Source organism: Anolis carolinensis, chromosome 5 (genome assembly GCF_035594765.1).
Source record: "Anolis carolinensis isolate JA03-04 chromosome 5, rAnoCar3.1.pri, whole genome shotgun sequence".
NCBI classification, from domain to species: domain Eukaryota; kingdom Metazoa; phylum Chordata; class Lepidosauria; order Squamata; family Dactyloidae; genus Anolis; species Anolis carolinensis.
In genome coordinates this window covers 48,127,036-48,150,428 of record NC_085845.1, presented here as the reverse complement: position 1 = coordinate 48,150,428, position 23,393 = coordinate 48,127,036, and the positions used below count along the sequence as shown (strand labels likewise).

The window sequence follows — 23,393 nt, the reverse complement described above, 5'->3', positions numbered from 1 at the left end:
GCTTGAAAATATCCCTCCACCCAAAAAAAAAAATTCAAAAGAAAACTTTGAAATTAACCATGACATACAAGCAACACCATTTCACTACACCTTTGTATATAATGAGACATGAGCATCCATAGAGATTGGTATTCATGGGAGGTTCTGGAACCAAACCCCAGTGAATCTCAAGGGCCCACTGTACTTACACCATTCTCTTATTTTAACTTACACAAAATTTAAAATATCAAAAGAGCAATTAATTCTACATTTTCTATATGATTTGTTTTAATTTTTGTTTTATTTTGCATTTTTTCCCCTAAAAGTTCCCGATGTGTGGTCCTTCTAATGCAATTAAATCCATTTTTTCTGAATGGCTTCTTATTAAAATGGTTTCTTGCTGGAGTAAGCCAGACTAACAAAAACAACAACTTGTCAAAGGCTTTCATCCGGAATCACTGGGTTGTTGTAAGTTTTCCTCGTTGAGTGGCCTTGCTTCTGGAATGCTTCTGGAACATGGCCATACAGCCTGGAAAACTCACAACAACCCAACAGCTTGTTGATCAGCCAGATTAACTTGCTAAATAGATCCCTGACTTTTTTTTTTAATTTCAAATTTCTGGTATTATAGGAAGCTCAACTCTTGAAATGGGAAATTCAATGTGAAATAGTATTTCTACAATTATTTCATTCTTGTATGAAATAACAATTTCAAAGTTTTCTCTTCACAGTGAGTGAGATTATTTTGCACATTTTGTTTTTTTTTGTTTTTTGTACCTTTTATTTAAAAATTTGCTTTCTGCAAAACCTCAAATCTTTCCACGGAAAACACTGTACTCTTTTCAGAACAGAAAATATGTATATTAATGTAATAGACCCAACTGTGCCAAAATTCATGCAAAGTCCACATTTTTCAGAAACAGGCCCAAAATGTAAAAAAAAATTCTAGCAATGGTTGACCATTTTATCAATGTGTCAAGACACTTTCTGATCAAGAGGAAGAAAATATTGAACATTCTTTACATCTCTACTATGACAATCGTTCTGTGTCAACATGTTTAAAGAAATGAATAAATAATATTATAATGTATGAATAAATGATTCCTCATCGAAAAATGTAAATTTGGCAATCAACAAAAAGTACCAAAAGAAACAAAAGCCCCTAAACACTAAGCATATGACAAACATAAGTAAATATTTTCATTTCAAATGTGGAAAATAATTTCCTGTCACCTTTTTGACACTGTTTCCATGTGTTATTTGACTTGTGAAGGTAAAAATGAGACCATTTTTCTTGGAGGAAAAATCAACAGATTTTCATCTGAACTGTCCATTAATATAATTGTTACCCCAGCTGTTCACTGTGCACTTTAGTCAAAATACCAGTGCTTAATGTCAACATCAAATTCAGCTACAATAAATGTTCTCACATTATCTATTTCATCATTTACTTATATAAGCTTGTCCACACCGTGTTCTAATTGGACTGTGTTATTACAGCCACTTTTTCTGTGGAGCTGATCACCTAGTTAAGAAATTAGAAAAGTGGGGGGAAGATATTTGTTTCTGGAACATCATCACCTCCTGGAAACACATTGAAAGGTTAACTGGAATTTTAGCAAAACTGGAACAATTATTTAAGCAACTCCAACAAAAAGCACACTGTGTTCTCTCAGAAAACCATCCAGTGTAGCCATCCATCTCGATAAAGTGGGCAAGCTTTTGCCAATGTACCGGGTTTAAATGAATTGCAATGTATTAGAGAGAATGAAAGAAGGTGAGCAGTAACATTCACATTGACATATCTTTCTCATGTCCTATTTCTCTATAGCAACTACAGAGAGGAACAAGGTGATGTACTAATGAGGATGTTGCAACCATCTGTAAAGGAAGTAGATGCAAGCAGACAACAGAATTATGTGTGGACCAATGATTTCTTGGTTCTGAACCCATGCTGGGCATTAATGGTCACCCTTAAATGCAATTTTGTGTTGATGGCAGAACCCCAAACCTACTCTCTTCTTCCATTCCATCTATGCAATATCTAAAGGTAAGTATGTGAACTAGCAATTATTCCTGGTGAGTTATATTAACAGTACATGTTAGAAACTAGTTTTCAAGAACTGCAGCTCACATACCTAGTGACACATGTTACTGGTTAAATCATACGGCCATTGAAAATATGCTAGCCATTGAATTCCAATAACCGGAGAGCTGTTTACAGTCATGCACCATGTAATACCAGGTTTCTATAGCAGAGAGGAGGAGGGATTCGTTTGCTGGCCCTAGTGTGTTCAATAATCAAGGGTTGTCAGAATAAACAAATTTAGGTCCTGAGATTAATCCCCAGATTGAATCCAGGTGTGTTACAGATTTACAATCTGACTTGCTTCAATCCTTCAAATTTTTCCAGAATTCCAGAAGGAGAGAGACTAAAATGAGCAGTTTTCATTTGGTAGCCAAAGTACTCTTCCCCCTAAGACCTACTCAAGAAGAGAAACCAGAACTTGTGATGCTCATACTCATATCAGCAAAGGTGTGACTCAGCAAGGCAATCTGTAAGGTTTGTAATTTTATAAGTTTATGAGGAATAGTAACTACATGGCTTCCCGTGAAATGAATATTTAATGGAAATGGCTTTAAATATGGATATGTGTTTTAACTTAACTACTCAGCTTTTCATATTTGTACAAATTGTTTATTTGATTATGACTGTGTAAACTGTTTTAATCGTTTTAGTTTATTGTATATCAGTGTAACGGCATCAATTGCCACTTGTAAGCCGCCCTGAGTCCCCTCGGGTGAGAAGGGCGGGGTATAAAAAATTGAAATAAATAAATAAATAAATAACTCCTCAAGAAAGAATACAGGGTTCTTACTTTTTTGTTTGTCATTTGTAAAAGAGATTCATTGGAGTCCTCTAACGTCCACTAAGAACAGACATGGTTTCTTATGTCAGCTGCTTTTTGGGGGGTATATGAAACTCTCCTGAGGAGCCTAGAGCTTCTGACTACAAACAGCTATCTTGGCAATAACAACACCCCCCCCCCCCAAATTTGGAAAGGTGAACAAAAAGCTTTCTGTATAAGACAGTTCTGCACACAATGACAATATAGAAACAGCTAATACTCAATGGACCATTCCTTCCATACTTGTGTGAACCTGTGATCAGAATATTTTCTCTGCAATATTGTTTCTAAGTTGCAACCTTCTGGGATCGCAAAATCCTTCTCCTAACACCAAATATGTGTGGAATAACTGTAATATGCACTTTGCAATTATAACAATGATAATGATGTTATAATTGCTGTTTTAGGGAAAAGGCTAGCTATTGAAAACTTTAATGACAACTGTAATGATATAATTGCTGTTTTATGGATAAGGCCAACTATTGAAAAGTTTTACCAGACTAATTCTTTTCAACTTTCACAAGTGAAGCCATCTTATGAATATCCATAGTAACAGCCAATTATGGCATATTTGTTCATTTATTCGTTGTTTTACACGTATTTGAGTTATCAATTACATAAAGATGACATTTTCTGGGAAATATATTAAACAGATTAAAAATCATAATTCAAAATGAGATATCATTTAAAGCTCCCCCTCAACTGATGTGCACATTGACACATACAGTCTGCAGAAAAATTGGCAAAAGAAGCATAACTGCTTTGACAAGATTAATCCATCTATTGGAGATAAAATGGGCAGTTCAATGCCATATCAGGTTGACAATCTCAAGCGTTAGGAATGAAAATAATTTTGTAGCCTCAGCCATCTTCTGCTATCCTGGGAATTAAAGTACTTGCAAGCAGACAGTAAACCCAGATGAGGTCAAACTGTAACTTGACTGCTCCCTGCTTCCTCATTCCTTGAACCAGAAAGATACATGCCAGTTAATTAAAAGTATGTCTTCATTCACATCTTAAAATTTGTATTATCCTTGTAAAAGTAAAGCTGCAGTTCCATATATATTTTCTCAGGAGTAGGTCCTATGTAACTCATGTCTGATAAACACAAGAGTGGTATGCATATAAATTAGATCGCATTACAAGATTTCACAGTGGTAGAAAAGGTTCTAACACTGTTGAATTTGATTACAAATTATATATTTTTATTGTGCTTCTAGCTCTATTTCTCAACCGAAATGGGTCCTGTAATTAGCTCCTCCCAGAAATAGAAGACAGAAATTTGTTTGGTTTTCTCCACTGGAGGTAATACCTCTTATTCCGTCAAGAAATTAGTGTTAAAATGATAAGTTACATACCACTTTTCTCACTAATGGTGGTCTGATCAACATGTATGCCCTTTTGATCACTTTTGTTTTGAAATGCAAAAACTCTATTTAGGCATTTAGTTTATACAGATGACAGTTAAAAGTTTCTGCATGTAAACACTATCTCTTCCCAATCTCTTTGTTTCTGGGACTTTTGTAGACACACTGAAGGTGAATGTATGTGGATTTGTAGGCAATGCACTCACTAACTTCTCCGAATAAGATGGGATATCATTTCACTTGGCCAAAACCTATGATCTTATTATAAAGGCTGCCAGAATTGCCACGGATCATGGTGAATGCGGTGGTGCCCGTCAGGGTGTGTGGGGAACCCATCGCTTCACATTGCCCGACTCATCCGAGTCCCCATCTATAGGGGGAAGTGTCAACAGCCCAGCTTCCCTTCATTGTTGCTGGTGCAACACAATAATAATAATAATAATAATAATAATAATAATAATAATAATAATAATAATAATAACTTTATTTTTATACCCCGCCCCATCTCCCCAAAGGGACTCGGGGTAGCTTACATGTGGCCAGGCCCGATAAAACAAACAAATAACAGTAACAAAGCAATAAAACAATTATCCCAGTAAAAAAACATCAACATCAATAAAAACAATTATTAAAATCAACAAGCAGGATACAGTGTTAAAAACAGGAGACTAATTCGTAGAACCCAGGCGAATGTAGAGTGTTACGAAATGAGAAAGGAAATCTCAAGTTGAATGGACAATAAAGTGCTGTATAAAATGGCAAGACAACAACAATGGGACTATTATGGAATGGACAAATAGATCAATCCAGCAACAACTAAACATAGAAGGCCTTTTGGAACAGCCAGGTTTTTAAGCTCTTCCGGAAGGAGAGGAGGGTAGGGGCCTGCCTGATCTCTCTAGGGAGCAAGTTCCAAAGCCGGGGGGCCACGACAGAGAAGGCCCTCTCTCTCGTCCCCACCAACCGCGACTGTGAGGGTGGTGGGAGCGAGAGAAGGGCCTCCCCCGACGAGCGAAGAGAACGTGTGGATTCATAGAGGGAGATGCGGTCTCTAAGATAGGTGGGTCCCAAACCGTTTAGTGCTTTGTAGGTGATAACCTGCACCTTGAATTGGGCCCGGAAAGTAAATGGCAGCCAGTGGAGCTCCTTAAACAGAGGCGTTGAACGCGCCCTGTAATTCGCTCCGGTTAGAAGCCTGGCTGCCGAACGCTGTACTAGTTGTAATTTCCGAGCCGTCTTCAAAGGCAGCCCCACGTAGAGCGCATTGCAATAGTCCAGTCTAGAGGTAACTAAGGCATGGACCACCCTGGTCAGATCAGACTTCTCGAGGTACGGTCGCAGCTGGTGCACAAGTTTTAGTTGTGCAAAGGCCCTCCCGGCCACGGCCGACACCTGAGCCTCAAGCGTCAGCCCCGAATCCAGGAGGACCCCCAGACTGCGGACCTGCGCCTTCAGGGGGAGTGCGACCCCGTCAAGCACAGGTTGCCACCCAATACCCCGATCAGACGTACGACTGACCTGGAGGACCTCTGTCTTGTCGGGATTAAGTCTCAGTTTGTTCACCCTCATCCAGGCCAACACAGCGGCCAGACACTGGTCCAGAATCCGAGGGGCTTCCTTGGATTTAGGTGGAAAAGAGTAGTAGAGTTGGGTGTCATCCGCGTAGAGATGGCACCGTACTCCAAAACTCCGGATGATCTCTCCCAGCGGTTTCATGTAGATGTTAAAAAGCATGGGGGATAAAATAGAACCTTGCGGGACCCCACAGGTCAATGGCCAGGGGTCCGAGCAGGTGTCCCCCAGCTTCACCAACTGGGAACGACCCTCCAGAAAGGACTGGAGCCACTGCAGTGCAGTACCCCCAAGACCCATCCCAGAGAGCCGCCCCAGAAGGATACCATGGTTGATGGTATCGAAAGCCGCTGAGATGTCCAAGAGAACCAGCAGGGTCACACTCCCCCTGTCCAGCTCCCTGCGGAGGTCATCCACCAAGGCGACCAAAGCTGTCTCGGTACTGAACCCAGGCCTGAAACCAGACTGTGATTGGTCCAGAAAATCCATATCTTCCAAGAATCCCTGGAGCTGAGAGGCTCTCGTGTTGCTGCCATGGCAGCAAATGCTGGTTGTGCTATAGTTTACCTGCAGAGCCCTGCCATAAATTCCTCTACCCCATGGGATGGAAGCCAGTGGGCTCTGTAGGTAAATTATAGCTGAACTGGCATATGCCACCAAGGTAATGAGGTATTGAGAAAATATCTGGCAGCCTTTGAATGCTGAACATGAGAAGGCATTAGAACAGTCTTTGAAAAAACATGCTTTTTGATAGCAACTTCTACCATTCTCGGATGGTATGGAGAATGGCCATGATGGCTGAAGGATTCTGTGAACTCTATTCCTGAAAATAACATTTCCAAGCTCTAGTTTATAAGTAGTTTTGGGTGTTGTGGAGCATAGCCTTTCACATGCTCTTACCATATCACCACATGTATAGCATAAATAGCTGCACATGAATATAAACACACATACAGAGATCCATTAATACATTCTGTATCACACCTGTTTTGCTCCTTAGATTGTGAATTGATCACTTCATCTTGTTTTCTTGAAATCATTTGTGATGTCTCTTATACAAGGGGCTTGAATGTGAGTCTTAAACCTTTTAAAATAAAATTCTTAATTTAAATTTCTGTTTTCAGGTTTGATAATATATTTCAAGCTACTTCTTTAAAAAGTAATGTTTCATTCAGAATACCTAATACTATTTCAAAGCATCCACCCTAGCATATTCTGAACGCCATTTAGTTCGAAGTTGAGAGCTTTAAAATACAGCAAACCCATTTGCTGTGGCTAGTGCTGAATTACATCTAATAGATCTGAGGTTAAGTACATGGAAATTATTGGTAATTGTAATATACATTTTTCAACAGATAACTTTCAATTATATTCACTCTTGGATAGACAAAAATGAAGCAGATTGTTGCTCTCTCTGTGTGTCATTCTTTCTGCCATTCTCAGTAATCTCATGTGAGTGCAACCAATTGACACAATGGCATTTTTCCTCTTAGTACTGGATCTTCTGATAAGAGAACATCTTTATTTATAAAGCACTGATAGTAAAACTTTCTGACACTTGCAACTTTTCAGTTGCCATATCCCATTCTTGGGGAATATATTTGCTTGGTGATCTTAATCTATATTTCATGAAAAGTGAAGGTCTTTGAACTGGACAATTATAGATTTTATTTATGTCCTTCCCAACTTTATTTTTGAACATGTTTTTGTTGCTGTAGCATGAACGTTAACTTTAATCACTACATTTCAGTTTTCATGGATTTACAACCTGTTTTTTAAAACCTTGTAAACTGGATATTTTGCTCTCAGTCAATTACTTTGGAAATCGAAGGGAAAGGGGCCTTGGATGGAAGGGTTATCATCATTTCTGGCATTTCATCTAATCTTCTTACTTCATTTTTGCTGAAACTTTTACTATACCTTAAAAGGCTATCCCCAGTTGGAGGATTGAACATAAAAAAATGTTGCCTTAGAAGTGAACCTTTTGCCATGACACATGTTCTGGATTGTAGCTGTCATAGCTCTAGACAAGTATATTTTGACATTTAGCAGCATGAAGAGTGGATATGTTCTTTCCAGAACTTTACAATAGTATTCAGTACAAAAAGAAAACTAGATATCACTTAGCACTAGTGTGTGTGTGTTTTTTAAACTTAACAACAACAACAACAACAACAACAACAACAACAACAACAACCTGGAAATACCCACTGAGGAGACCCTCTTATATGTCTCTGCCAGACGTTCCTATGACAGTTATGAGATTGAGAGAAAGTCATCCCATGAGATCTTTTAACATGGGCAAGCTCCTATAGAGCACTGATTCTTAAATTCTGGGTCCCAACCCCAAATGGGGTCCCCTTAGCTCAATGTCATGATTATGAAAAAATCTGGCAATAGTAAAAGAATTCTGAATTTCTCAGACAAAAAGAGGTTGAGTGGAAAAAGTTTGAGACGCCCTACTATAGGTCAACATAGTTTTCAGATGATCATAAGATAGTAGGGATTGATGTGTCTAAAATGATGAAAGGTCTGGAAACCATGCCCTATGAGGAATGGCTTAAAGAGCTGGGCATGTTTAGTCTGCCGAAGAGAAGGTTGATAGCCATGTTTAGATATTTGAAAGGATAATAATAATAATAATAATAATAATAATAATAATAATAATAATAATAATTTTATTCTTGTATCCCACCCCATCTCCCCGAGGGGATTCGGGGCTGCTTATATGGAGACCAAGCCCAACAATATACAATCAAATAAAACAACATAAAATTCATTCCAATTACAACAAATTAATATGTTGTAAGAATGTTGTAAGGAAGGGAGAACAGGCTTGTTTACTGCTGCCATGGAGATTAGGACTCGGAGCAATGGGTTCAAATTACAAGAAATGAGATTCCACCTGAACATTAGGAAGAACTTCCTGACCATGAGAGCTGTTCAACGGTGGAACTCTTTGCTGCAGAGGGTAGTGGAAACTCCTTCTTTGAAGGTTGTTAAACAGAGGCTAGATGACCATCTTTGGGGGGGGGGTGCTTTGATTGTGCTTTTCCTGCATGGCAAGGGGTTGAACTAAAAGACTTTCTAATTGGAGAATTCTAGGAGTCAAGGTTGAAGCAGTTATCTTTCCTGAACTTTGAGTGAAACAATATATAATTGCAAAACCTTTAGTATATGATTATCTGGGTGAGAAGAGAAGCCTTTTAATCTTTCTATCTTATAATGAACCAAGTCTTATTTCACCCACAATCCAGAGTAACTGAAAAGAGTTTATTGTAGAAGTAACATGCCTGTGTATAGATAGGTTTCTGCACAGGTTTGCACCAAGGCATGTTCAGAAAGTTTAGTGCTGGGCAAACCCATGTAATACACATGATAGCAGAAATTCCTGTTGGAATCCTGTTGGTTAATACATAAGTAAAATCCATTAATTCAATTTTACTTTAGTTTAGTCAGGACTAATAGGATTTAGGACATTGTCTAGATGTGCAGGAGGAAGCTGCTCCAGTATAGCCTTCCAAAATGGAATCATGGGTGTATGTTTTACAGTTGACATGAACAGATTTATGATATTTGAATTAAATTCTGAAATGATTAAATTTGACTTTGGATTTACATCTTTTCTAAAGAGGTTTTTTTCTTCTTCCTGCTTCCCAGACTATCAGTATGTTACATATTTAAGCCAGTGAGTTAGCATATGATTATATGGCCATATTGTCCCCTCCTACAGACTTATGTGAGCAATTTGTTAACATGAACAAAGCTGTTCATAAGCTGCTTGAATAACTAAGATCTTCTAATGTGAGAGAAGATGGATTGATTGATCCCTTTTCTCTGAGAGACTGTGAAACGAAAAATACAGATGCATTCTTTGGAATTTTAACATTTCTTTCCCAAGGTTATATTTTACCAAGCTATATTTCACCATTTCCCAAATTGCTGCAAAGCAATTTATCACTATTGCAAAGTGCTTCTGTACTAAAGCAGCCAAATCCAGTTTGCAGCAATGCCAATCACAAGGACACCCTCCTCTTCTTCCAAATGTCCTTACTTCTTCCAAACACAAATGATCTTGTGTCCTAATCTCCATCAGTCATCTAATCCCTATGGATTCTCTATTTATTATATAGTGGAGTCTCTATCTTTAAAGCAAACTGGTTGAGTCATTTAAGAGACAGGGTCAGGAGTATTTGGATACAAATATGCAAGTACTGAATTAAGAAAATAATTTTACTATGGTCTATTTAGGATCTAAATAATAAAATCATGTCAGCAGGTTACAAGGCGCATCTTAGACTTCCTTTCTTTCTTTTGTCCTTGTGGATTCAGTACAAAGATTACATATCAGCATGATCTATCATACCGAGGCTCAGCTCTTCCTTTCTTGAGATCTTTAAGGAGAAGCGAGACATACATCTGTTGGAGATGCTTTACTTCTGGATTTTATGCAGAGCAGGGAAATGGAAGATACATAATTCAAGACCTCCTACAACTCAAGGAAATACATTGTTCATAGGATATTTAAAATGGAAGATGGAAGAACATTTGGATAGGAGAGATATGATGACAGACTTCAGAGTTGCAAGGATTCCTTTGCTTTTGCTAGGCCTCTAAGATTACAATCTGGAGTCTGATACAGAGTGGCGGGTCATGGGGCAAAGCCAATTACCTACAGAAAACTATGAGCAGTATATGGAAATCACATGCAAATCTGCATTTGTATTACTACAGGGCAAAGATGCTCACAGGCTAACTTGATTTAAAAAAAAATTGAAGAGTTGGAGTCAGAGATTCTTGCAGATATAGTGCAAAATCTACCAGTACAAAGCAATCTACTTTCTGTTCACCACAGATCTAGAGTTATAAAAACAACATCAAAACTATGTGCAAAAGGTTCTGAGATATCTTCAAGTTAAGAATTGAGCTATAGTACATGAAAACTCATGCCGTGCTACATTTTTGTTGTCTTAAAGGCGTCACAGGACTTTGAATGTTTTCAGACTAACATGCCCATGAAATTGGACATACAGCTGAACTGCAGAGCCCACCAAAACATAGCTTCCAGATCACCATTTCAACCAGGCTCTTTAGATAGCACATTCTGCTATCATGTGAAGCTCTAGTGGAGATCTGTAACTACTGGACAGAAATGATACCGTTGAAAAATAAATCCACACCTGGCCAAAAGGATGCATCACAGATTTTTGTCTCTACTTCTTAAAATAATGTGTACCTGGTTCTAAGGTTTGTTTGTTTGTTGAATGATTGTGTCAGAAGTCTTGTAAATATAAAGGATAATGATGGCTTTCTCATTCATAAATTACAAAAGAGTCCTTCTGTGACTCCTACAGAGATCCTTCATTGCCAGCCAGCTTCCAACTGTCTGCTATTATTCATCAGAGCATTATGGGTTTGCACAGATGCTGGTGAGGCATATTTCCTCTTTACATATCTATCCATTGAAACTGTTATGAAGGAGTTGATGCCATCTGATCATTTAGGAGTTGGCTTTTTAAAAAGTCTGCAGCTGATTGATATGGATCATTCTCTGAAATAGGAAGTTTGCATGCTGGGAAAGTAAGCAATCCAGACCGTAATGTCTCATTTTATACAGTCATTAGAGTTTCTAAGTGCCATTACTGCTGTGAATTTGCTTCTGCACACAATCCTCTTGGACTATGTTGGACTATGAGATCACCTATTCCCCAGACATAAATGTAATCTGTAGTAAATCCTGTGCACATATGACTGCAATAAAAAATGGAGTTGTCTACAGCTGCAGGATCCAACAACTTACTCTGGAATAGACCTATTTGCTAGCATAAAGATACACCAAATAAGAGCTTTGATTAATGTTGTGTAACCTAATTGCCTCTGCTGCAGATGTTTCTCCTTGCTAATCAATCTAGATAAATAGGTATGAGATTCAACCTAAATCAGTGGTTCTCAACCTAGGGTTCCCAGAGGTCTTTGGCCTTCAACTCCCAGAAATCCTAACAGCTGGTAAACTGGCTGGGATTTCTGGGAGTTGTAGGCCAAAAACATATGGGGACCCGGATTGAGAACCACTGAGCTAAATCAAGTACAGTTGGCATAGTCATATCAATGACAGAGAGCTTTAAGACATTTCTTTAAAATAGGTAAGACAATACCTGCCATGTTGAAAGATGTTGTTCACGGGTTTTTAAGTTCACAAACTTCTTAGTAGAGATGATGGACAAAAATAACCAGTCTGTAAATGCACACAAAATTTCCCATTTTATTTTAGCCATTTTATGCTGAGACTTAATCGTAATATACTGGCATATAACATTTGACATACTGGAGAATGCCTGTGACTTTTTTTTTAACAATGAAAGACCAACAAGTACGCTTAGTCATATCCAGCTTTAAAATAACTTTTTAGTTTATCTAAATGTAATTGGAAGCATATCAGCTGTGGTTGGGCATAGAGGCAAAAGCATTGCAGGTTTTTAGATTTTTTGGCCAAAACCTAATGGAGTCATTATTACCCTGGTGATGTCACAAAGAATAGGACCTGATGTCATTAATATTGATAAAAAGAGTATAAACCACATCTATTCCAAGCACATCACAAATAATACAGATCAAATCTTGTACAAATAGAAAAAAAAAATATGTGGCTGGAAATGTAGGAGGGTTTTTGGGGGTTTTTTTTTTGCTCTGAGTTTGCACTTAGAAGAGCCCAATGACACACATATATACACACACTTCCTCCAGCTTTGGCTGGCATCCTGTTATGTTACATTACAGCCTACATTAAATTTAGGACATCACAACTGCTTTGTACTATAGTGATTGCTACCAAGTGCCCTTCTGCCAACAAGCAATGCTGCTAGGAACAGAAGCAGAGGCTCTTGCAGAACTTTGTTGCAATTGGGTTGCTGTGAGTTTTTCAGGCTGTATGGTCATGTTCCAGAAGCATTCTCTCCTGATGTTTTGCCCACATCTATGGCAGGCATCTTCAGAGGTTGTGAGGTCTGTTGAAAACTAGACAGTTGGGGTTTATATATGTGTGGAAAGTCCAGGTTGGAAGAAAGAACTCTTGTATGTTTGAAGCAAGTGTGAATGTTGCAATTGGCCAGCTTGATTGGCATTTAATGGCTTTGCAGATTTAAAGCCTGGCTGCTTCTTGCCTGAGGGAATCCTTTGTTGGGAGGTGTAGGCTGGCCCTGATTGTTTCATGTCTGGAATTCCTCTGTTTTAAGTGTTGTTCTTTATTTACTGTCCTGATTTTAGACTTTTTTTTTAATACTGGTAGCCAGATTTTGTTCATTTTCATGTTTTCCTCCTTTCTGTTGAATTTGTCCACATGCTTGTGGATTTCAATGGCTTCTCTGTGTAGTTGGTAGACTCCTGCAGCTGTGGACAAGTCTAAATAGGGACCACCAAACACAGGTCCCAAACACAAATCAAGGAACATGAAAGGCACTGCAGACTGATTCAGCCAGAGAAGTCAGCCATAGCAGAGCACTTGATGAACCAACCTGGACGCAGCATATTATTTGAGAACACAGAAATGCTGGACCACACCAACAACTACCATGTTGGGGGGGGGGGAGAGAGAGAGAAAGAGAGAGACAGACAGAGAGAGAGAGAGAGAGAGACAGAGAGATTAGGACAACTGCACACAACAAACACAGTAAGCTGGGAAAAGAAGGATTTAGGAACTGAGGGGAAGGTAAGCGTTGTAAAGTTTGGGGAGGGAGTATAGTTATGGGAATATGGAATATATAAATTTGGGGTTGAATAATTTCAACAGAGGAAGGTAGACTGGATATGAAGGGACAGAAACTAACAGAATTATCAAAAGCTACTATTATACCAAGTTTAAGTTACACAGAATGAATCTCACAAGCACACATCTTTATCTTTCTCCTACTAACTCCACAAAGAAACACAGATGCTGAGAGGAGGAAACCAACTTTGCAGAAAGCTGTGTGACTGGCTGACAAGGGGAAAAAAGCATATAGCTGTAATTGTCAATTACATCAGCCCCCTCTCTCCCTTCCAGCCCAGACAGTTATGGAACATGTTACATTGGAAAAAAAACAAATTGAAATGCTCCGAAATAACAAATCTTTACTCATCTCTCCGAAATGTTTTGAAGGCTTCTGTTTTGCTTCTCAGTGCTTCAGAGGGGTCCCATTCCAATTAGTAATTTGGAGATTTGTATTAACAAATCATACAGATTTCTGAATTAAAAAAACAGACCTCTGAAGCTTTGCACAGCCCTAATGGTTACATGTTTGATGTAGGATCTTAGCCTCTGCTTTTTAAAGGACAAATGGATTTATACAGAAGTGTGTGTGGAAACTGGGTGCCTGCTCAGAATCAGAATCAAAAACCCATGTTTGAGCATGTAGACACACAAAACATTAAAGAAAGCCTTGCTTCCCAGTTTGCTTCCAGTTTAAAGGCTTTTTTGTCTGTAGCTGAACTCATTCAAAATGCACTCCTTACTTAAGAGTGAATGTAGAGCTTTTAAATATTAAAGCATCCAGCTGGGACAGGGAATGAATTATTTTCCTTTTGATCTGCTCTGGAACTTTGTGAAGTAAGCCTTAGTGAAAAATGGTCACAACCTTCTCTCAGACTGCAATGAACTGGGTTTATGTGAGGCTGATTTTTCTCACAAAGTCAGATTTTGTTCTAGATCTTGTTAGTTTAAAACATATGCAATACTCCATAAATATATATTATTCTACTCCAGTAGGATTTTCCCCAAGTTGTATATTATAAAATACCAATTAATTTGAGCACTTCCTCTTTCTTTCGTAGCCTATAAAATACTGCAGAAAATCTGCATTAATGCTTAAAACCCTGGGGGACTCTAAATTTTTAGTTATTGCCCCAATAATTTACATTTAAGACAATGCTACTGGAATAAGTTTGCTTTTCTGTTCCCTTCTGATACTCTGGAGAATTTTCTGCTATGAGAGGGGAAAAAAAACACCTCATGGTTATTTGGTAATACCTGTATTGCATTGTACTTACAACCATATCTCAAAGGAAACAAGCAAATATGAAAAAATATGAACACATTAAGTGAACAAAATGTAAGAATATAAATGAACAGTATTAACACCAGGCCTGGTCCAGAACATTTTCCTACATGAAACAAAAACAAAAACTTAAGGGGCACCCACAATACAGATCTGGGGAACTTTGTTACCACATGTATTGCTACCAGGCCTGTAGTTGGGCGGGGGGGAGGTAGGGGTTCAAACCACCCCCCAAAATTTTCAGGTTAAAAAAAAACCTGGTTTACTCATGAATTTTAACTGGTTAACCAAATCCCCATGCTAAGTCTATGAGACACAAAAAATTAATTCTCAAGCAGAATTGACAGGTCTGTAGCCGGGGGGTGAGGTTGACCCCCCCCCCCCGAATTTTTTTTCTGGCAACAGCCATGACTGCTACGGTTCCATTTTAAAAAATTCTGGGACTTTCAGTTTTGTGAGATGCTTAGAATTTGCTACCAGAAAATATCCCATATTGTAGCTCAGAGCGCTTCAGTAGGGAATTCTAATAACCTCATAAAACTACAGACTCTAAGATTCCAAAGGAAGGAACCATTGTTACTTCTTCTAGAAAAGATATACGGCAATAAATTTGGCTTTCATTTTAGCAATCCATTGTGTGCAATAATTTTTTTAAAAAATTCAGTCAGGTTTCTAACTTCATATTTGCAGTCAGGAGGACTATTACGTCTCTTTAAAGTTAAAAAAAAATCCCTCTGCTCAACAAAATGTTCCCAACAGTTCTCAGGGCTTGTCTACACTGGGAAAAAGAAAAAATGTTTACCACGAATGGACATTTTGGTGAGTATTGTGGCTTTTAGTGAGTATTGCAGATTGGGTTTTTTTGGGGCGGGGTAATTTTTTTTGCTTTAATCTAATGTTGCCCCACTTTAGGCAAAGTTGGGGGATACTCTGGAATTTACTGGAGACTCTGCAGTATTCCAGAGCTTCGGGGCATCCTGGACAGTAAAATTGAGTCTGATTTGGAACCATCTGCTAAACTCATTGAAAAATGCTTGAGAAAGTGGAAGATAGTAGTAGTAGTAGTAGTAGTAGTAGTAGTAGTAGAAGAAGAAGAAGAAGAAGAAGAAGAAAGCATTACAAATTGATTGATTCAGTCAAGGAAGCCTCAGCCTTGAGTTTGCATGACCTAAACTGTGCTATTGGTGACTGTGACTCTTAGGCAGGTGGGGGTGTCTTTCATTTAAAGGGTCTCCACAAGTTGAAGCCAACCTGATGGTGAATAATGACAATAGCAAAACAAATAGATCTTTTCTCAATGCCAAAACATGCCGACATGGATAACAGTCAGGTTTATTCAGGGAAAGCATTTCTCAGACAAAGTGTATCATATTCAGTGGTATCTTGTAGACTGAATAGAGGGTACGCTGCTGAAATGGTGGTAGTGGTGGGGACCCATTTGAATCCACCTTTTACCAATCATTCTCCTTACCGATCAGTACTTTGTCACCATGGATGGTGGGAACATGCAGAAGAAAATGTCCTTGATGCCCTTATCTACTTTTTGAAGTAAATAGAGTAAAAGTGAGCACCACATTCTTTAAAAAAATGCCAAGGAATTGCTATATTTATGGGGTAATTTCAGGTTATATGCCATCTGTGGCATAGCACAGAGATTAACAGAAACACAGAATTGTCTCCTTATGGCTGAAGCACCACAATACTTCAACACATGTTCAGTACCAACAAGTCAGTGACTGTACAAAACAAGTCTGATTATTACTCCATGTTCCTGGTTCACTAAAAGTGAGACTGGCCACCCCCACAATGCTATATTCATGTCAAGTCTTTTTTATTTTTTATTTTTTTACTACTGTAAGATATCATTGTAATTTCCTTTGATAAAAAGAGATACAATGGAAACAGGTAATGCATTGTGTACTTTTATAATATTAATAAAGGAATCCCCTCATTACCACATACTATAAAGTGAACATAGGCTTCCTGTGGAAGATTTTTTATTACTACAGGAAAATCCAAAGCTGTACAGTGCATATTATATGAACATGGAATGAGAAAAGCACAAATCAGAGGAAGCTAAGTATAGTGAAACAAGAAAAGACATAAGCATTGTGATATTTTGGGTGAGTGAACTAAAGTGGACAGGAATGGAAAATATTGATTTAGATAATTACAAGATCTTTTACTCAGGAAATGAAAATCTAAAAAGAAGCGGACAACATTAATTGTGAGGAGATGTATCAAAAACAATCAAAGGATATAATGCAAGGTCTGATCAAATCATATCAATTCAGAGAAAACCTATCAATATAATACTAATACAAGATTGTGTTCCAACTACAGAAGCATAAGGAAAAGAAACATAATGATTCTATACTGGAATCCAGGAGGATTTTGTTTTTCTATTTTTGAAATGCAAAAATAGAAAAAAAAACTGCAAAAAATAAGGAGCAAAGCAAAGACTGTATGAAAATTTGGTCTGAATCAAGAAATGAAGTAGGAGAGCAACTGATTGCACTTTGTGAGGTCTATCTTTTATTCTTCACAAACACAAGCAACCAAAGATGTGACTGCACAGGTAAAGGAAAAGGTTTTCCCCTGACATTAAGTCTAGTCGTGTCTGGCTCTGGGGGTTGGCGCTCATCTCCATTTCTAAGCCGAAGTGCTGGCGTTGTCCATAGATACCTTCAAGGTCATGTGGCTGACATGACTGCATGGAGCACCATTACCTTCTCGCTGAAGTGGTACCTACTGATCTACTTACATTTCCATGTTTTCGAACTGCTAGGTTGGCAGAAGCTGGGGCTAACGGTGGGAGCTCACTCTGCTACCTGGATTCGAACCACCTATTTTTCAGTCAGAAAGTTCTGCAGCTCAGTGGTTTATTCTGCTGCACCACCGGCGGCTACATGTGACTGTATGCATCGACAGAAATGTTTGGTAAAATGAAAGAAAGCAGAAAAAGAGGAAGACTACATTACAGATGGATAGACTTAATCAAAGAAGCCATGGCCTGAGTCTACAAGACCTGAGCCAGGCTGTTAATGATAGTGCGACTTGGCGGTCTCTTATTCAGTGGATTGCCATAAGCCAAAGTTGATTTGGTAGCTGCTGCTGCTACTCAGTCGCATAGTCGTTTCTGACTCTTTGTGACTTCATGGGCCAGTCCACGCCAAAGCTCCCTTTCGGCCGTCGCCACCCCCAGTTCCTTCAAGGTCAAGCCACTCACTTCAAGGATACCGTGCATCTATCTCACCCTTGGTCGACCTCTCTTCCTTTTTCCTTCCATTTTCCCTAGCATCATGATCTTTTCCAAGCTGTCCTGTCTTCTCATGATGTGGCAAAAATACTTCAACTTTGCCTCTAATATCCTTCCCTCCAGTGAGCAGCCGGGCATTATTTCCTGGAGGATGGACTGCTTGGATCTTCTTGCGGTCCAAGGCACTCTCAGGATTTTCCTCCAGCACCAAAGTTTAAAAGCATCTATCTTCCTTCGCTCAGCCTTCTTTATGGTCCAGCTCTCACAACCATAGGTTACTATGGGGAATACCATAGCAGTTAACAACAAATGGAGTTTCAAGCTGACCGGCTGTGGTCGGTATTGTCACTTCTTCATTTTCTGCAACCCATCAACATTAGCAGAATCAATATAATGGTTACTAACTATGCTAGTTGGAGGATTTGGGAAGCTATAGTTCAAAAAATAATAACTCTGCAATTCACTATGGGAAAGCCACACATAAACTCCAGTACTATTGAGCATGATAAAAGAAGCACATGGTTGATTAACATCAAGCAAAATTAAAACTCTTTCATATATCATATTAAAGAACACAGTTAAGCCAATGTAATTTTCTACTGAGGTTGGGCAAGTCAATCTATTTCCTGTCAATTTTGTTCTATATTTACATTGCAAAATACTGCATAACATAGGCATAGAAATATGCATTTAAATGCATGACTTAAAGTATATTTTCATCCAAAATTAACATTTTGAAATGCATTTTGAAATCATCCTTGAGCTGCAACATCATTGGAACAATTGGGAAGTGCAAAAGCCGGTGAGGAATTAAGTACCATCCGTGTGTTAATGTGGAATGCAAGTTCAGGTTAGTTTATTTTGGAATTCACAAAGATCAGATTCCACAAACATCTCCAGTTCATGAACTTGAGCACAGCTCAGATGCTGCATACCATGACGAATGTGATCAACATATCTCCAGCACAGGACTGAAATACATTCTCTATATTGTAACCGAAACAGGAACAGACATTTATAGGATTAGAGAGCTAAACTCAAAACAGAAAAAAACTTCAGGCCATTTCAGCAAATACAAATGATCAAGAAAAGACAGGGTGATTAAGAAAGCATTTCTCCTTTTCAACATTTCCAAAGCTATAGGGTGCAAATCATTGATTTCACCAAAATACTAAGCGAAGAAATCCATGACTACAAAGCCACAAAGAAACAAAGGTTTACTACTAGATGAAATTATATGTTATTCAGAAGAATAAAGCTATAATCTACAAAGCACTGTGAAACCCTCATTCTTTCTAATGTTATTGACCTTGGAAACTAGTACAACATCAGGTCTAGAATAATGAGTTGTGACTCACAAACGCGTTGATATGAAGCTCACTTGCTCCATAAAGGCAGGAGGTGGCTTCACAAGCTAGTTTTCCTCAGTAGGCTCTCCCTTTTTTCCACTATAGGATGATAGCTCAATAGGAGCAAGATATATTATGTGCACAGAAGGGCCCAGGTTAAATCCCTGGGCAGGGGGTAAAGAAACAAAAAATCACACTGAAATTTATTTTTTGAAATAATAAATGTACATTTTATTATTTTAAACCTAATTAGGTGTTTTTCTATTTAATAACTGCATACATATTATTGCTGCCCTGCATTCTGTTAGTAAAAATGCTAAAATACTCTTTCTTTTAAGTATTATATAAATGTTACATAACAACAAAACCAGGAATATCTCTTTGTCTGTAGAAATTTCTTAATAATAATTACCCATAACTGCACTGGCCAACACACATTTTGGTGCTGCAAATATTTGACCGGTTAATTCCAAAAATGGCACCAGTTTTCCCCCATCAGTTCTAGTTTTTGAGATACATCAAATGCCATTTACTTGCCCATAGAAAACTATGATAATTGTATCTAAGAAACTAGAACTGATGTGATTGTGATTTATCCAATGCAATTTTCTGAATCAGTGCCACAAACAATCCCAGGAACAAGTCTAAAAACCAAGACATCAATAATTCTTTAGGTTGGGCTGTGTTATCTATAAGTCAAGATGCCACATTTCAAGCATTTCCTATACTGTATATTTATATTGTCATTTGAATGCATAGATTTCAGAGAATTAGGAGAGAGAACAAAGCGCATCTATGACCTCATCAGACAGCTGGTGGAAGGAGGCAGGGGCGCTCCGCTTGGCCACGAGGAGTAGGGAATCCAGCGCTCCATGCCTTGTGGACTGGTCCATGAGGTCATGAAGAGTCGGAGACAACTAAACGACTGAGCAGCAGCAGCATGCTTTGCATCACCCACATTGCCCACCAGGAGGGCGATCACATGGGGAGAAGTGTGAGTGCATATGCTGCACACAGCTTTGCCATATGGATACTGGTTATTAGGAATATATTCATAACCTGTTGGGATTATGATACCAATATGGTTAGATATTGGTGCAGAGTAACAAAAAATACAGAAGTCTAGTGTTTTATGTGAGCAGAGGTGAGAAAAAGCAAAATAGCCAGCCTCCCTTTCTTTTTAAAGAGTCATGCGCATAAAATAAGCATCAGAGACATCAATAGTAAAATAGAAAAAATATGTTTATTCACAATCTTGTATGATGATGGTCATACAGGTAAAAACATCTTAGTTCTGAAAGAATACAGTTCAGGATACTACATAACAAGAAGTAACATCAGGCATGGCAGGATCAAGAAGCAACAGGAAGAGCATGAAGAGGCCGGAAGAGAGAGAACAAAAGAAAGTTTCTTATTTTATGTCCCAAATTCTAAAGGCATATGTAACTTCCTGTATGTCTCCAGAAAATATACTCCCATTTCCCACATCACATGCAAAACCCCTGAAATGGTGCCATCAACTCTGGAATGCAGCTTTGGCTTCAGGTTACTAAGCAACAAACAAAACTAACTACATAAACCATCCCACGTTAAAAATGCATGCATGATTGCTAAATAACCCAACACTGGTAACACAGGAAGTCTCGCTTGTTGCCACAGTGGCATGCTGGTTTCGCTCTTCTTCACCTACAGAACTGGTACAATATTGTCTGATGGGAACCAGTCAATTACATGGGTGACAAGGGCTAGATCAGCATATACCACCCATTCTAGCCATGTAGGATGAGATCATAAGTCCAGTCCCTCCCATCAGAGGTGGCCCTAGGTTTTTTCGCTATGTCAGCAAACCTAGGGCCGCCGCCCCCCCTCGAAATTATGCCCTCCCCAACATACTGGCAGCGGCGGTGTGCTCTCCAGCCACAGAACTATGAAGGCCTCCAGGAAGGCCTCGCTTTCTTGTGAGATTTTGTGAAATCTTGCAGAAATCTCATGATATTTCGTGAAATCTCGCAGAAATCTTGCGATATTTCATGAGATCTCTGAGATTTTGCAAAATCTCGTGAGAAGAGCGAGGACTTCTTCATTCCGCGGTGAGCAACCCAATGGTCGCCGCTGCCGCCGCTGCCACTGCCTAGAGAGCCCCCCCCCCAAGGGCTGTGCCCCAAGCAGCGGCTTCAACAGCCTCCATGATGAACCGGCCCTGCCTCCCATGCAGGAAAACAAATTGAAGCACTCCCAACAGATATCCTCCAGCATCTGCTTAAAATCCTGCAGAGAGGGGGACTCCACCACCCTCTGAAGCAGAACATTCCACTGTCAAACAATTCTTACTATTGTTGCACCCCACTGTGGAACACCTTTTCACCCAGACACCACACAGGGATGAGAGGATCCACCAAACAAAGTTTATTAATAAAAATATAAAAGATAATAAGAAGCACAATAAGAAGACCAATCAAAAATCCAAAAGACAAATCCAGAAACTCCAAAGTTGCTGAGTATACGTCACAATCAGGTTCATGAATCAAACCACAATTATTCAAAAAATTGAAACTTCACTTTGAGTCAATACAGTGAAACAAGGCAAACTCCATACACTTGATGCATTTAAAGTATGGTGCAAACTCCAAACACTTGATCAAAGTTATATCCAGAACTTGAGGACAAAACCTAGGGAAAGACTCCCACTCCCACAGGAGCAAACTCTGGCAAATTCTCATGGGAACAGATTTCGCTTTCGCTAATATTCTGAGAACTACCAGGAGATTCACTAACACATCTCTCCATCCACCAAAACCCCCTCCTGAGACACCATAAAATCCCCTTCCTCATCCTCTGAAGCATCAGAATCTTCACAAACCACAACAACTTTAAGGAAGTTCTTCCTAATGTTTAGGTGGAATCTCTTTCCCTACAATTTTAATCCGTTGCTCCTGTCCTAGCCTCCAGAGCAGCAGAAAACAAGCTTCCATGCTCCTCAATGACATCCATTCAAATATTTAAACATGGCTACTATGTCTCTAGGAGGCCCTGATGGTGTAGCTGGTTAAACTGCTGAGCTGCTGAACTTGCTGATCGAAAGGTTGGTGGTTCGAATCCTAGGAGTGGGGTGAGCTCTAGCTATTAGCCCCAGTTTCTGCCAACCTAGCAGTTTGAAAACATGCAAAGGTGAGTAGGTCAATAGGTATCTCTCCACCGGGAAGGTAATGGCGCTTCATGCAGTCATGCTGGCCACATGACCTTGAAGGTGTCTACAGACACCACCGGCTCTTCAGCTTAGAAATAGAGAGGTGCACCAACCCTCAGAGTCAGATACGACTAGATTTAATGTCAGGGGAAAACCTTTACCTTTACTATGTCTCTTCTCAACCTTCTCTTCTCCAAGCTAAACATATCTGGTTCCCTAAGCCAATCCTCATAGGGCTTTGCTTCCAGACTTTTTATAATCTCGGTTGCCCTCCTCTGGACAACTTCCAGGTTGTCAGTATCCCTCTTGAATTGTGGTGCCCAGAATTGGACACAGTATTCCAGGTGGTCTGACCAAAGCAGAACTGGATGGCACAATTACTTTCCTCAATCTAGACACTATACTCCTATTTCATTTTTAAATGCTTATATTTTAACTCCCTTGTTTTGGAAAAAGAAACTGATTTTCTTAATCTTACAGATAATCCATTATAACATTCTATTTCCATTTAAATGCCCAAGAGCAAATGTGTGTTCAATACATTTTTAATTCTCTAGTGTGGATCCCAAGCTGAAGAAGTGGATTTGGCAAATGAGGTCAGAGAAGTTAGACTCGGAACCTAATACATTTTTCATACCTTTAGAATTACCATCTATTATTGCTCTGTGGCAGTGAATCAAGGAAAACAGTTGTATAAGTTACCCTATAAAATGTCAGCCACAGAGCTCTTTCTAAAATGGTA

The 23,393-nt window shown here is 38.9% G+C and overlaps 1 protein-coding gene across 2 annotated transcripts in view; it reads right to left on the bottom strand.

Moving 5' to 3' along the window:
* Positions 1 to 23,393, bottom strand: part of LOC134299153 (uncharacterized) — a 136,592-nt gene that overhangs the window by 15,520 nt on the left and 97,679 nt on the right. For both annotated transcript variants that reach the window (XM_062981064.1, XM_062981063.1), the window contains exon 3: positions 11,983 to 12,062. The gene's annotated coding sequence lies outside the window, so the exon portion shown is untranslated. The remainder of the gene's footprint in view (positions 1 to 11,982; positions 12,063 to 23,393) is intronic.